We start from the raw sequence: 14,826 nt of genomic DNA on the forward strand, positions 1-14,826 counted from the left end.
CTCAGATCAAGGGTCTTTTTGGGTCCGTTTCTCCCTCACCTACTGCATGTGCACATCTGTTTATTGCCAATTCCTTCCTTCCAGATCACCTGTGGTGCCACACTGTCTTCACTCTCTTTCAGCCAAGTGTTTGTCTTTCATTTAAAAACCCAGTCTGCTGATTAGCCAGTTAGCCAGGCATTTATTTCAGTGTACAGCAGTAGTTCCAAACTAGTTCAAACTCGGTCCTGAGGACTGAGTGCTTATACTGGCTTTCCAACTGTTATTTCAGCTTTTTAAATGACTTGTTTTACAACAGTTTTAACTGATTGAATTACAGACTGCCAGGTCAAATCAGTGGGGTCCTAATTGCTGAGCGACCTCTGGTCACTGAAGCTAAACCATCTGTGGAAAAAAAGTGAGTTCAAAGGGAAAGCAAATGACGACTAGCCAAACCTGCATTGCATTAACATATGTTTTAGGAAAAAATCTTACAGTCTAATTTGTAAATATTATGAATAAATATTTTCATCAACCTTAATTGATCAAGAGCTAATGATGACCAGCATACACTGTTGTAAAGGAGTCACATAACAGAGAATCAAAGCGTCTCAGTGTCAGTCAGAGGTTTGTCTTTCAGTGAACTGGCCGTGCGTTATTGGGGCATTCTCATAGAATTTGCGAAGATGCAGAAAAGATGCTCGTTGATCGGGATTCACTCAATAATCACGTGACGTGGGCAGAGGAGCGTTCATTCGTGAGCAGGTGCTACTGCACAACCCTCGAGCAGCAGTGCAGACTGGGTGTGTCCGTCTGTGAGGGAGGGAGAGGGAGAGAAAGGGGTGTGCTTTTAGGGAGCTGTGCTGTCTGTCATGTCTAGGAAGCGAGTCTCTCTCTCTCTCCCAGTCTTTCTTGCTGGCTGTGAATTATTCAGCGATAGTGGTAGGGTGGTGCACTCGGGGGTGGGGAGGGGGGTACGCTGACGTGGGAGCGGGACTATTTTTGGGCGCTGAACGCAGAGAGCGGGTGTGATGGATTGATTTTTCATGCTCGTGTTCCTGGAGTCACATGCTGGTACTGCTGCTGCAGCCGCCAGACACTCTGACCCTCTCTGCTGCTGCAGCCGTCTGCAGGCACACTTACACTGAACACACACTTACACTAAGCACACACTTACACTGAACACACACTTACACTGAACACACACTTACACTAAGCACATACTTACACTAAGCACACACTTACACTGAACACACACTTACACTAAGCACATACTTACACTGAACACACACTTACACTAAGCACACACTTACACTGAACACACACTTACACTAAGCACATACTTACACTGAACACACACTTACACTAAGCACATACTTACACTAAGCACACACTTACACTGAACACACACTTACACTAAGCACATACTTACACTGAACACACACTTACACTAAGCACACACTTACACTGAACACACACTTACACTAAGCACATACTTACACTGAACACACACTTACACTAAGCACACACTTACACTAAGCACATACTTACACTGAACACACACTTACACTAAGCACACACTTACACTGAACACACACTTACACTAAGCACATACTTACACTGAACACACACTTACACTAAGCACACACTTACACTGAACACACACTTACACTAGGCACACACTTACACTGAGTACATACTTACACTGAACACACACTTACACTAAGCACACACTTACACTGAACACACACTTACACTAAGCACACACTTACACTGAATACACACGTACACTAGGCACACACTTACACTGAACACACACTTACACTAAGCACACACTTACACTGAACACACACTTACACTAAGCACACACTTACACTGAACACACACTTACACTAAGCACATACTTACACTGAACACACACTTACACTAAGCATACACACTGAACACACACTTACACTAAGCACATACTTACACTAAGCACATACTTACACTGAACACACACTTACACTAAGCACATACTTACACTAAGCACGCACTTACACTGAACACACACGTACACTAAGCACACACTTACACTGAACACACACTTACACTAAGCACACACTTACACTGAATACACACGTACACTGAATACACACTTACACTAAGTACACACTTACACTGAACACACACGTACACTAGGCACGCACTTACACTGAACACACACGTACACTAAGTACACACTTACACTGAACACACACGTACACTAAGCACACACTTACACTGAATACACACATAGTTACACTAAGCACACACTTACACTGAATACACACATACACTAGGCACATACACTAAACACACATGTACACTAGGCACACACTTACACTGAATACACACATACACTAGGCATACACTTACACTGAATACACACATACACTAAGCACACACACTAAACACACACGTACACTAGGCACACACACTGAATACACATGTACACTAGGCACACACTTACACTGAATACACACGTACACTAAACACACACACTTACACTAAATACACATGTACACTAAGCACACACGCTAAACACACACACACTTAAACTAAACACACACATGCACACAATACAGACGCATGCACAGACAAACACACACCCGCTCCGGCTACTCTGCAGTGATCTCCCATGCGTGTGTGTTTGCTCTGTGCATCGCTGTCTCTCATCTGTGTGTCTCTGAGGCTGCACCTGGGCGGGGCCAGAGAGAGGAGCCTCCCCTCCGCTGAACAGCATTGATCAGAGCTTTATTTAGTGGCTGCCCTTATCCGAGACACCTTTCCTCAGTCCTGCCTCTCCTCCTCTCCTCCTTTCCTGATCCCTGCCTCTCCTCCTCTCCTCCTTTCCTCCTCTCCTGAGCCCTGCCTCTCTTCCTCTCCTCCTTTCCTCCTTTCCTGATCCCTGCCTCTCCTCCTCTCCTCCTTTCCTCCTCTCCTGAGCCCTGCCTCTCTTCCTCTCCTCCTTTCCTGAGCCCTGCCTCTCCTCCTTTCCTCCTTTCCTCCTTTCCTCCTTTCCTGGTCCCTGCCTCTCCTCCTCTCCTCCTTTCCTCCTTTCCTGAGCCCTGCCTCTCCTCCTCTCCTCCTTTCCTCCTTTCCTGGTCCCTGCCTGTCCTCCTCTCCTCCTTTCCTCCTCTCCTGAGCTCTGCCTTTCCTCCTCTCCTCCTTTCCTGAGCCCTGCCTCCCCTCCTCTCCTCCTTTCCCCATTCACACACACGCAAGACGCGCGCGTGTCTGGCAGAGAGAATGTTCAGAGGCCTGTCACTGTCAGCCACCACACAGCAGCAGAGATGGAGAGACAGTGAGAGAGAGGGAGATATGTAGAATGGAAGTGTGTGAGAGAGATACTGTATGTAGAGGGAAAGAGAGAGATATGTAGAATGGAAGTGTGTGAGAGATGCTGTATGTAAAGGGAAAGTGAGAGAGAGAGATGTAGAGAGAAAGAGACAGAGATGTGGAGAGAGAGATATGTGCTGCTCTGATCTAACCCATCACATCAGTCCCCCCCCCCCCCCGCCCTCCACACTGGAGTCAATCAATCAATCGGTTAACCGATCAATTCCTTATTTATGTAGCAAGTTTCATAGACAGGCCTGCAATGCAATATGATTCACAGTAAAATAAAATAAAATGAAATAATAACTAATAAACAAGTAATTAAAAAAATTAAGACAAACTGCAATTATGCTGTTGCAAATTTTAGTCAGAGTGCTTCACTGTATTTAACATGCAGTAATTTACTGGATGCTGCTGCAAGCCTGAATTTGGAGGATCGTTTTTTCTTCTTGAGGCCTTTTTGAGTGAAGCCAGTGAGCCTGTGTTAGTGCAGAGTGTGCAGTGAGTGTGTGTGTTTCTGTTTGTGTCAGTGCCGGGTGTACAGTGAGTGTGTGTGTGTTTCTGTCTGTTAGTGCAGGGAGTGCAGTGAGTGTATGTGTTTCTGTTTGTTAGTGCAGGGTGTACTGTGAGTGTGTGTGTCTGTGTTCATGAGCTCCCTGATCACATACTGCTGCTTGTTTCCTTTCTTCTGTACCCGTTCCCTGCTGAGAGAGAAGCTGTTGGTAGCCACAGATTTGCGTTCACCTGTAGTGCAGATAGTGGAGGCCGGGGATGCTGAATTTTGTTTTTTAGGCCCAAATCAGTTGCAGTTTGTAGTTTCTCAGAACAACAAGAACGGGTCTGCACCAGAACCTCAGCCGATTGGAGAGAAACGGGGAAGGAGCTTGGTTCCGTCCCTTAAGACATGCCAGGAGGAGTGAGGGACCAGAGTGGGAGAGAGGGATTGAGAGTGAAAGCCTGAAAGAGAGAGAGATGGAGTGGTGTGTCAGCTCCCCCGGGGGGTCGTGACTGCGCTCAGATGAGATTTGAGGTCAGGGGTCATCCGAGGTAACACTAGCCTTTCTCTGACCCTCCCTGCCCATATGGTGACCTCTGGGTTAATGTGGAGGAGGGGCAGGGACAGGAGACACCTCGTCCTGCTAATTGCTCTTTTATACATCTGCTGCATTCGTGGGTTGTGTTTCGGGATCTTGGGTACGTCCGTGTTCCTTATTGCAAGATTTCAGAATGCATCCCTCCATGATGTCATTGGGGTTGGTCAGACAGGGCAGCATAGGTCGTTATGTTGCTTACAGAAAAAGGGTTTTTCACGAATCTAACTAATTAAATCCAGAGGAGGCCCTTTTTAGGCACTGGAAGTGACCACTTGGGACTGGGGAAAACTGTCATCAGGTTGAATAATGAAAGCAATTGGCAAACAGGCTAAATTTGACACAGTAATATGATGTTATTAATATACGGCATGTCATAATGTTGTTGTAGATATGTTCTGCAAACAGTTGCCACCAAGGGTCTGTTTGTCGTGCGTTTTAAAGAGTAATTGCACTCACTGTTCCACCCTGGCTCCGCTCGCTAACTACACTATTTTGAAAAATGTGTCCTGGCGTGGGTGGAGTAGGTCTGTCCATCTCATTTGCATGCAGTATTCTCTGTGAAAATTAATTTGTACAGTGTAGCTGTGCCTGGTTCATGAAACCCAGATCAAACTGTCAAACTAGGCATTGCAGTTCAAATATGAATCAAGATTCAGCACTGACATGGCCTATTTCTCACCTCAAATGTTTTCTTAAACATATTTTAGTGGATCTTCATCTTTTTACTACTTGAATATACATGGGATGGATGATGAAAGGTGGCCTATTAGTTAGCTACCGGTACAGTGAATCACGTGGCCTGTTGTGAATATTTTGAATTCATTTGATCGATTGATCAAAAGTTAGTAGCATTTAGAGTACGGTCGTCACAAAGCACTTGACAGTGGATGCAAACTGAATTTTATATGTACCCTGCCCTCGACTTTGTAAAATAAATAAATAGTTGAAAAAAATGAAGAAATGGCATTTCGGACTCCACCCCAACACTTCCCTCTCGCAGCAGAAAGAGTGAAGTCCACCCGTCAGTCCTCAGGCGCAGTGTCATTAATTATTCACTCAGGAGCTGAGGAAAAGTGTGCGGCATCCTTTGAAATAAACAAATAAGTTGTGGAATGAGGGAATGAATTGATATTTGCATTTCTGCGGGCGGGTTGGTCAGGCCTGAGAGTACAGTGGGCTCTGGTACAGTGGTATTAATTAAACTGCATCAGAACGGGGGGAGGAGGGGGGGGGGGGGCATCGTGAGTTAGAGCCAGCCTGTCCCCGTTCAGGGAACATGGACTCCCCGGGACGGACCAGGCACCTTCACCTGAAGGGACAGCGAGTTCCCCCGTCTCGTCCCCCTGCGGAAGCGCCACGGGTTCCAGCGCAGGTACCGCAGGTACGTCCGCTCCTGCGCCGTCCCGCCGATGTGCCTCAGCCGCGCGGAAGCGAAGCGGACCGGTACGGCTAACGGCTAACTGCGCTGTCAGCGTTCACACGCCGCCGAGGCCTGTTCTGCCTGAATGGGATGGCGGGTGATCGTTTCTACGGCGCAGCGGAGCGTGGACCACTCTCTCAGAAGGGGGAAGGGGCTGAGAGCACCTCCCAGTGTACGTGGGGCCTCACATCCAAAGCAAACTGAATGAAAAGCATGGAAAGTATGATTTAATGACCGTAGCTTGATGGCTAGTTTAATGGCTGGTTAATGCCGTTTGGATTGCTAACAGTCTTAGTCATTATATTTCTGTTCATGTTTCATACATGATGATATTTTATAGGTATAGAGTGTCAGTTATTTGACACATAGATACAGTGACAGTTCTTCACCTGGGCATTGACTCTCCAACCTTCTGGTTGCATGTTCAAGTCCCTTGCATTGCACCAGCCGCCATTTTTTCCAGCAACGCTCCACGTAGATCCGGGAGATTCATACGGCTGCCATCCACCACCGCCAGCCTTTTAATGGGTGATTAGCACTGCCGTACACTATGGTGTTTATTAATAGTCCTTGCAGAGATCTGGTATCTGACCGATTGGCTGAAGCACAAATCAGTGTTTGCTTCTCATGGGAGTGACTGGCTGTGTGAGCATGAATTTGAGTGAATGGATTTCGGTGAAGCACAACCTGTATGGAGGTGCAGTGTAATTATCGGACATATTGGAGTAACTCAGGGCTTTATCACAGTCGCACGAGTGAAAGAGACTTAACAGACAAACCTTCTTTTTTTGCCTCTTACGGTCGACATATTCCAGTGAGAATACAGTGTTTCCTGCTGTCTGTTCCTGAGTGGGCCAGCAGCCAATCACGGCCCAGGGTTTCGGGCGTGTCCGATGGGACTGTGATCAGAAAAGCCCTGTGAGTGTTTGATAGTGTGTCCCGGTCAGAGAGCTCTTGATTCTGCTGCTCATGGGACGGGGTCTGAGTCTCCGGGACATTTGTACGCCACCCTGTCACGCGTGTCCGTGTGCATTCGCAGTTCAGCCGAAACGCTCGAGCTGACGTTCTGCCACAGTGCTGACGCTGCGTCCAGTTCAGTGGCGTTTTTTTTTTTTTTTTTTTTTTTGCTCGCCCTCTCTCTTCCTGTCTGTCTCGCCATGCTGTGGACGACTTTGGCCCACTGCAGATGCGTTTTTTGCGTGCGTTTGCGTGTGTGTGTGCATAGTGCGTGCGTTCGTACGTGCGCGCGTGAGCGTGTATGTGTACAGGTGCGTTTACATGCGCACTCACGCGTGTTTTCATGCATGCGTGTTTGTGTTTGCATGTGTGTGGGGTGCTGGTTCTGTCTGCTGAGTAAATTAACTGCTGAACGCAGGAGAATACTGCTTTATTTTCTCCTCTACTTTACTCTCTCCTTCTTGTTTCCTCTCATCACTTTCATTGCTTTCTTTTCTCAAATCTCTCCTGTCTTCCTCCTCTCTCTCTTCCCTGCTACGTATCTACTCTTCCTTGTGTCTTTCTCTTCTCACTCTTCTCTCTTCCACACAATACACCACAAATGTATTTATCCTCAATTGTTGTTTATCCTCACTGCCCCAAGGGGATAAATTGTATTATACGGTAAATCGCTTTTAATCTTTCTTTGCTCTTCTTCTTGTCTCTCCTGTCATCTTCTTGTTTCCCTCTCTTCTTTTCCAGTTGTCTATCCTGTGTCTTTTATTCTCTCTCCTCTTTCTGTGCTCTCTCTCTCTTTCCCTCTCTCTGGGTCCTGTCTCAGCAGTGTGCTGACTCTGCAGCTGAATGAAGACTGTATGATGGAGATGGATGAGTGATGCTCGGGTTCTTTCAGAAGAACGAGGGAGCGAGACGAACGAAAGGGGGGGGGCAGAGAGCGTGATGGGAAGGAAAAGACGTGTAGAGGGAGAGGGACGGGGTGGGAGGGGAGGTAAAGGGAGCAGGGAGAGGAGGGCTCTCAGGTGGGGAAAGCAGCGGGGAATGGATCACGAGGCCGGGTGAACTGAGAGAAGGAGCTGGGCAGCTGCAGAGAGTATGTGAGGGAGAGAGGAAGGAGCGGAGTGAGGGAGGAAAGGAGAGACAGGCAAACGAGTCAGTCTACAATGCAGAGAGAGAGAGAGAGAGAGGGAGGGAGAGAGGGAAGTAGAGGTATGGAGGAAGGAGCACCGGTATGAACAGGATGGTGGAATGAAGGAATGGAACACATCAGCACTCCTCCTTTCACTCTCTCTCTCCCTCTCCCTCTCTTTCTCGCTTTCCCTTTTTCTTCCTCTCTATTTCTCTCCTTTTTATTCCTCTCTCCTCTCCTCTCCCGCTCTCTCTTTCTCTTCCAATCTCCCATCAGGCAGAACTGCCTCTGTCAGGGGTTTTTTTTTTCTGACAGTCTGACTTCAGTCTCTCTCTCGCTCCCTCTCTCTCTCCCTCTCCATCTCTCCCTGTTTTTAGCAGTAGATGCACTTTCCTCTGTGTTGTGTTTAGTGCTATTCAGACATATTAAAGCGCAGCGCCAGCACCCCCCCTCCACCCCCATCGCCTGTGCTGAGCTTCAGGCTTCCGGAGAGGAACCAGGGGTGTGCATAGGGCGTGGGTGGTGGGGTGGTGGAGGGGTGGGGGTGGGTGGGCGGGGGTAGAGGACATTCGTCATTGAGACTGAAAGCGTGAGCACGATTCCCCCCCCCCCCCAGAGTGCTGACGGCATCACTGTGGGCTCAGACCCAGCGCTCACGTGTGAGCCGTCAGGGTGAAGGAAAAACTGGTGGAATGTGTGAGGAGTGGCCAGCGCAGCCAGCGCAGCCAGTGCACCCAGCGCACCCAGGGCACCCAGCGCAGCCAGCGCAGCCAGCGCAGAGCGGAGGCTCTGAAGTGCTCTCCTCACAGCTGCAGACGGAGCAGCCCCGTGCCATTCGGCAGGGGATCGGCTGGCAGATACGGTGCATTGGGTGCAGAGTGCAGACTTCTCTCTCTCTCTCCCCCTCTCTTTTTCACTCTGTCTCTCCCTCTCTTTGTCTCTTTCTGCCTTTCACTTTCACGCTCGCTTTCTCTCTGTCTCTCTCTGTCACTCTTTTTGCCTTTTTCTCTCTCTTCCTCTCTCTCTGACTGTAGTGTCAGTGCAGAGACCGAGTACTGCAAACCGCAGATGTCCCGCGGGACACACCGAACACATCCCTGTAACCTCACACCTGGGGGGATTTGGGTGGGGGGTGGGGGGGGGTGACTTGTGGGGCAGGACAGGATGTGGGGGGGAGGGGCAAGAATACTCTGTGCGTTAGTAGCAGGAGACGGACAGGTGGACGGCATCCAGCTCAGCTCAGCCAATCAGTATGGGAGCAACGGCCCTCTCCACAACCCAGCCCGAAATGAGAGAGAGAGAGAGAGACAGAGAGAGAGCTCTGGTGGATGGGACAGGAACATGCTCTCTCTCTCTCTCTCTCTCTCTCTCTCTCTCCTTGCTTTTATCTGTCGAGTGGCTATTTATAGCACCGCATGCAGAAAGGGAGAAAGGAAGGAGAAATTCATAATTGAAGGTTTTTTTTCCACAGTGGGCTTATATGCATCAACTCTTTGAGATTTAAAACATACACACCCACACACACTCACACACACACACACGCTCACACTCACACACACACACACACACACACACACACACACACACACGCTCACACTCACCTACACACACACACACACACACACGTGAGCGCTACAATGGGGAAGGAAGAAATGGGGTGCGTTTAAAGTGGCAGGAACACTGGCACATCAGAGAGAACCTTTCAGCTCCCCGAAAGCTTTCATCTCACACACTCATCAGGGCTCCCTAAAAAGGGGTTCCAGAGGTTCAGCCACGACCGCACACACACACACACACACACACACACACACACACAGCTGCACCTGCAGGTGCTCTCTGAAGATGCGTAGGATCTCTCTGTATACGCCCCTGTTTACTGTCCAGGCATCTTGTGATCTCTATGCAGATCTCTAATCCTGATCTGTATGAAAGAACCCTTTGTAGCATGTCAGGTCCTTTCAATATTTCAGCCATCTCTGCTCTGAAACATCCTATTTTCAGACCGATGCATTATTCATTTGGCTGGCATTATGCGGGGTGACGCATACTGTTTGCAGCTGGATTTAGAATTAAAGTGGGCTCTTACGAGAATAATATAACAGCAGAGCCCCACCTGGAACCTGGGGCGCCACCTGCAGTCAAATGCCCCCCACCCCTCCCACCGTCTGCCGTCCGTCCGTCCGTCCGTCCGTTCGTCCCTCTGTCCATCTACCGCACAGCATTATCCTGCAGCCTGTGCTGGTGCTGCGCTCTGTGTGTTTGTTCAGCTGCTGCCGCTGTGTGGGGGGTAGAGTCGGCGGGGGGGACTTGGCGATCGAGAGGGAGCTTCTCTGGCGAGCAGCTGTACTGTGGTCCGGGGGTAAGGCACTGTGGCCATGGCTGGGGAGAAGGCCTCGTTCAGCAGGATTCACTGGGAGCCTCAGTAGATATCACCCTGTGTACATGGATAGTGTTTGAGATGCGTCGTGTAACGAATGGATAGTTTAAGTCTGGGTGTTTGTGGGTGGAGGAGGGCAGGTTCTGTGTAAGAGAGTTTGGGGTGGGGTGGGATGGGGTGGGGGGGGGGTCCCTAGTGGGGGCTGTGAACACCTGAGCCCCTCTGGGGTCCCGGTGTGCGGGACGTCCTGCCCTGGGCCTATCCTTCCTCCACAGCTGCTCCTCTGTGTTCTCTAACTGCACAAGATGATGACGTTAGTGGAAATAAAACATTTTTTAAAATCCTTCCCCCTCCTCCTCACAACCGCGCCCCACCCGAGTCCCTCCCTTTCCGTCCTCTCTCCCTCCCACCGCTGAAGCCCTGGCTCTTTTGCGAGCCCGCGTAAATCCTTCAGTCACTTTATTAGCCTGACAGGTCCGTGCCAGCGTTTGCCAAAGCGCTGACCGGTGCCAGCGGGCTGAGGGTCAGCATACCGGACATCCGCAGCGATGTCATCGAACAGCGACCCGTTGGAAACGGGCGCTTGGGAACCCCGTTAAAATCTGCGGGACACAGGCAGCGAGTTGTTGGAGTGCCGAGTTCAGTGCCGGACCAGCGAGCGACCTGCCCAAGTGCTCACGGTCACAACCGCCCTGCAAACATTACAGCACGGTGCAGCAGAGCGGGGCGGTCACGCTTTCACACGCATGTAGACGCTGGTCACCGTAACCTGGAGCTGCAATGTGACGCTGGATGAATGGGCACACACACACACACACACACACATACGCAGACACACTTGTACGAATATTCACTAAGAAAGACAGACACGTGCAAAGAACACACACTAGCAAATACACGCATGCATGCCTGCACACATGTGCAAACACACTCACGTGCACACACTCACTAGCAAGTACATAGATGGGCACACGTACACGCACGTATACACTGACAAATATGAAACACCAAAGCACGGGATGCTCCTGCATTAACACACACATACGTATATACGCATATACTTGCATGGCGTGAGAAGTAGCATATACAAACATACACGCGCACACACACACACATGCACAAATGCACACAGATACACACACAGTACTCCCAGGGAGATGGGGGTTAATTGAATGCAGCCCAAGGTGCTAATGTGCCCTAATGGTAGAGCACAGGCAGGCCCCAAGCAGGGCTGGGAGCCGTCAGAGCACAGGGCCCCAGAGAGCCTGTTAGCACTTCTCTTTCCATCTCTCTCATTCTCTCTCTCTCTCTCTCAATCTCTCTCTCTCAATCTCTCTCTGTTTCCCTCTCTGTCTCTCATGACCGCATCGACATTGTGTTGCCAAGGCATCAGTTACATGCAATATTTAAAAAAGTCCACAGTGACAGTAATATCACCTGTCTGTGCATCTGTCTCTCTGTCTGCACCTCGCTTGCTCTCTGTGTCGCCCCCCCGCCCCCCTCCCTCAGTCCTCTCTCTGGCCCACGTCACAGATCGGTCTCACTGCAGCCCACAGAGAGGGGCTTCCCCAGCCGCCTGGTAGGGAGAGTCCAGGCGGAAACGCTCCTCTGTGTGATAACGGCCTGGTGCCGCCTGCCTCACTCATTTCACCTGAACTCATCACCAAAATCCATCTCCCCCTTCTCTTCTCGCCCTTTCTCCCTCTCCCTCACATTCTGTTTTCCTCTTTCCCTCTTTCATTCTCTTGCGTTCTCTTTATTTTTTCTTGTCCCCATTATCCTCTATTTTGTCTTCCCTCCTTCTCATTTCTTTAGCCAGATTCTGATCTGAGTAAAAACGTGTGACATCACCATAAAGTCCCGTGTATAATCAATAAGTGCAGTTAACTAGAAAATCCAACAGTTACCCTTATTTACAAAGGTGAATACCAACACACAGCTAAACCTATCCTCATCCTTTGCCTGTAGCATTGCTAGCACTGAAGGAAATTCATGGAGAGAGAAAGAGGGAAGCTTGGGAGGGTCAGGGGAGCCATGCTGCAGTCTATCGAGGCAGGTCTTCTCTCTGCATCTGAAGGGCAGGGTCTCTGCTCCATTGAGAGCTCCATTATGCTAAACTGCAGGTCTGTGGCAGCCACTCTTTCCGGGGTTCTGGAACTCTGGGGTTCCCCTGCTTGAGCTCCTTTTAATTCCCACCGTTACTGCAAAGCCCTGGATTGTAACACGCTGTTGTTCTTAATTAGACACCTTATTATTTATTGAGGGACGGTTTACCCTCTTGTGTGTATCTGTGTGTGTGTGTGTGTGTGTGTGTGCATGTGTCTGCAAGTGTGTTTGTGTCTGCATGGGTGTGTGTGTGTGTGTGTGTGTGTGTGTGTGTGTCTGCATGGGTGTGTGTGTGTGTGTGTGTGTGTGTGTATGTGTGTCTGTGTGTGTGTGTGTGTGTGTGTGTGTGTGTGTGTGTGTGTGTGTGTGTGCGTGCGTGTGTGTATGTGTGTCTGTGTGTGTGTGTGTGTGTATGTGTGTCTGTGTGTGTGTGTGTGTGTGCGTGCGTGCGTGCGTGCGTGCGTGCGTGCGTGCGTGCGTGTGTGTGTGTGCGCGCGCGCGTGTGTGTGTGTGTGTGTGTGTGCGCGCATGTGTGTGTGTGTGTATGTGTGTCTGTGTGTGTGTGTGTGTGTGTGTGTGTGTGTGCGTAACAGGGCTGCAGCCCTGCAGCTCTCTCAGTGCTGATAGAAGTGCTCACCCGGCCGCTTATTCACCTCTCTGTCCTGCTCACTGGAGCTCTGACTAACTCACCCCCCAGTCCCTCCCAGTGGCGAGCCAAACAGACGCTTCACTTAACAGCACATTTGGGGGCTTTGCCCAGAATCCTGCTCCTGGCCAGTATGCACGTGTCAGCAGCAGTTTAGCATGTAAGGAAGAGCCTGATGATCTCCACATTAAGGCCATGCTACAGCTGTCTGAGCAATCCATTCGTACAGGACCCTTAAGCAAATGTTACTTCGTCGTCCCAAGCTGCTCCAGGAATGGGTGCACCTGTCTCCTCTGTGTGTGTGTGTGTGTGTGTGTGTGCGTCAGTGTTTTAGTGTGCGGTGCTGCCTTTGGTGTGGCCTTGTGGTCTGTGTTCATGTATCTAATGGTCTGTGATGGTGGTGGTGTTTCTGTGAGCAGATGCAGTGGCAAACCAGCATTTATCCAGCAATGGCAATTAGAACACTGGAGCGAACATTAAAAACAGGCGCCTGTTTGTATTCCTATTAAACTAAAGTGTCTTTTGTTCAGTGAAATATTACAGTGCAGCTGAACGCCCCCTCGGTGGTATTAAGGTCTGCTGCTTGCCATCGACTCAGAGTGAAGGGACAGTGACATCACAGGACTGCAGTGATGTCACTAGCTGCAGGTGGGCGGTCGCCGGTAAATCATTCCAAAGCGAGCCACCGTTCTAATGGACAAACAAAAACCGCGGCCAAGAGTTTGGGGAGGCAAACGAGCGGGGTGATTTGTGGGTCGGGAGAGCCGCGTCCTGGCCGTCTGGGCGGCCACCGCGCGCGTCTCCGGGTCGCGGGGTAAATTTAGCCCAGGAGTAATGATCGACTGGCGTGTTTATGGGCTTTCGGCCCCGGGGGGACATGGCAAAGGCCCGTCCTGGCGCAGGGGGGTCCTGGAGGGAGGCGCGGCCCTCCCCGCAGCCGCGAGCCTGTGGGCCTCGCTGGAGCTGCAGGTCACCAGCTGCACACTGGGCTCTGGGGGGGGGGGGGTTTCTACCACTTTTCTCTTGGTTGCTTTTTGCTGGAACACAGTTTTCAGTTTGCAGTGTTTTTGTAGGCCCATCCCTGGTAAAGTCAGACGCTGAATTATTAGCATGATAGCAGCACAGCCAGCTGAAGACAGAGCGGCATGCTAAATCAACCTGGTAACGCGCGATGCTGTGAACGCTGGGGCTAGCTGTACTGTAAGTTTGAAAATGGACGTTAAAATGCATCTAAATTCTCCTTATCACCAATATAAATGGATTCATCCTCATAGGTTTTTGGGCTGGTTTCATAGTTTCAAAGTCGGGATCTTCTGAGCCATTCTTCATGAAAATATTGTGTATACAACCCTGCAATAACTGTTTGAGCCTTAAGTTAGCCAGGACAGTGGACCTTTATCAGGGGTAATTTCAGTGTCAGTTATATAGTGGAATTGTTATTCTGAATGAAATTAGGAGCAAGATAATTATTTAGTAAAATACACAAGGTTTTATGTTTCACGGGCCGTTGCGTTCATTATCAGTGCATGAAATGTCCAGACTGAGGTGGCGTGTCCTGCGAGCGGGCGGGATGGTGGCGGTTATGATGTGATGTTGTGAACAGAGCACCAGGTCCCCTGGGAAAGGAGAGGCCTCCTGACAGCTGAGAGCGGCATGATGTCAGCGGTGGCTCGGAGGCTGCTTGGCATAGCCAGCGCTCAGTCAGAGCCCTTTGCCATGGTCTGTGCCTGTTTTTTTTTTTTCACTTCGGTGGGTTTGGTG

At 49.9% G+C, this 14,826-nt stretch overlaps 1 protein-coding gene across 24 annotated transcripts in view; it reads left to right on the forward strand.

Moving 5' to 3' along the window:
- Positions 1 to 14,826, forward strand: part of LOC118216561 (voltage-dependent P/Q-type calcium channel subunit alpha-1A-like) — a 111,235-nt gene that overhangs the window by 12,050 nt on the left and 84,359 nt on the right. The window lies entirely within an intron of this gene.

The sequence above is a fragment of the Anguilla anguilla genome, chromosome 17 (assembly GCF_013347855.1).
Source record: "Anguilla anguilla isolate fAngAng1 chromosome 17, fAngAng1.pri, whole genome shotgun sequence".
In the NCBI taxonomy this organism is placed as follows: Eukaryota; Metazoa; Chordata; class Actinopteri; order Anguilliformes; family Anguillidae; genus Anguilla; species Anguilla anguilla.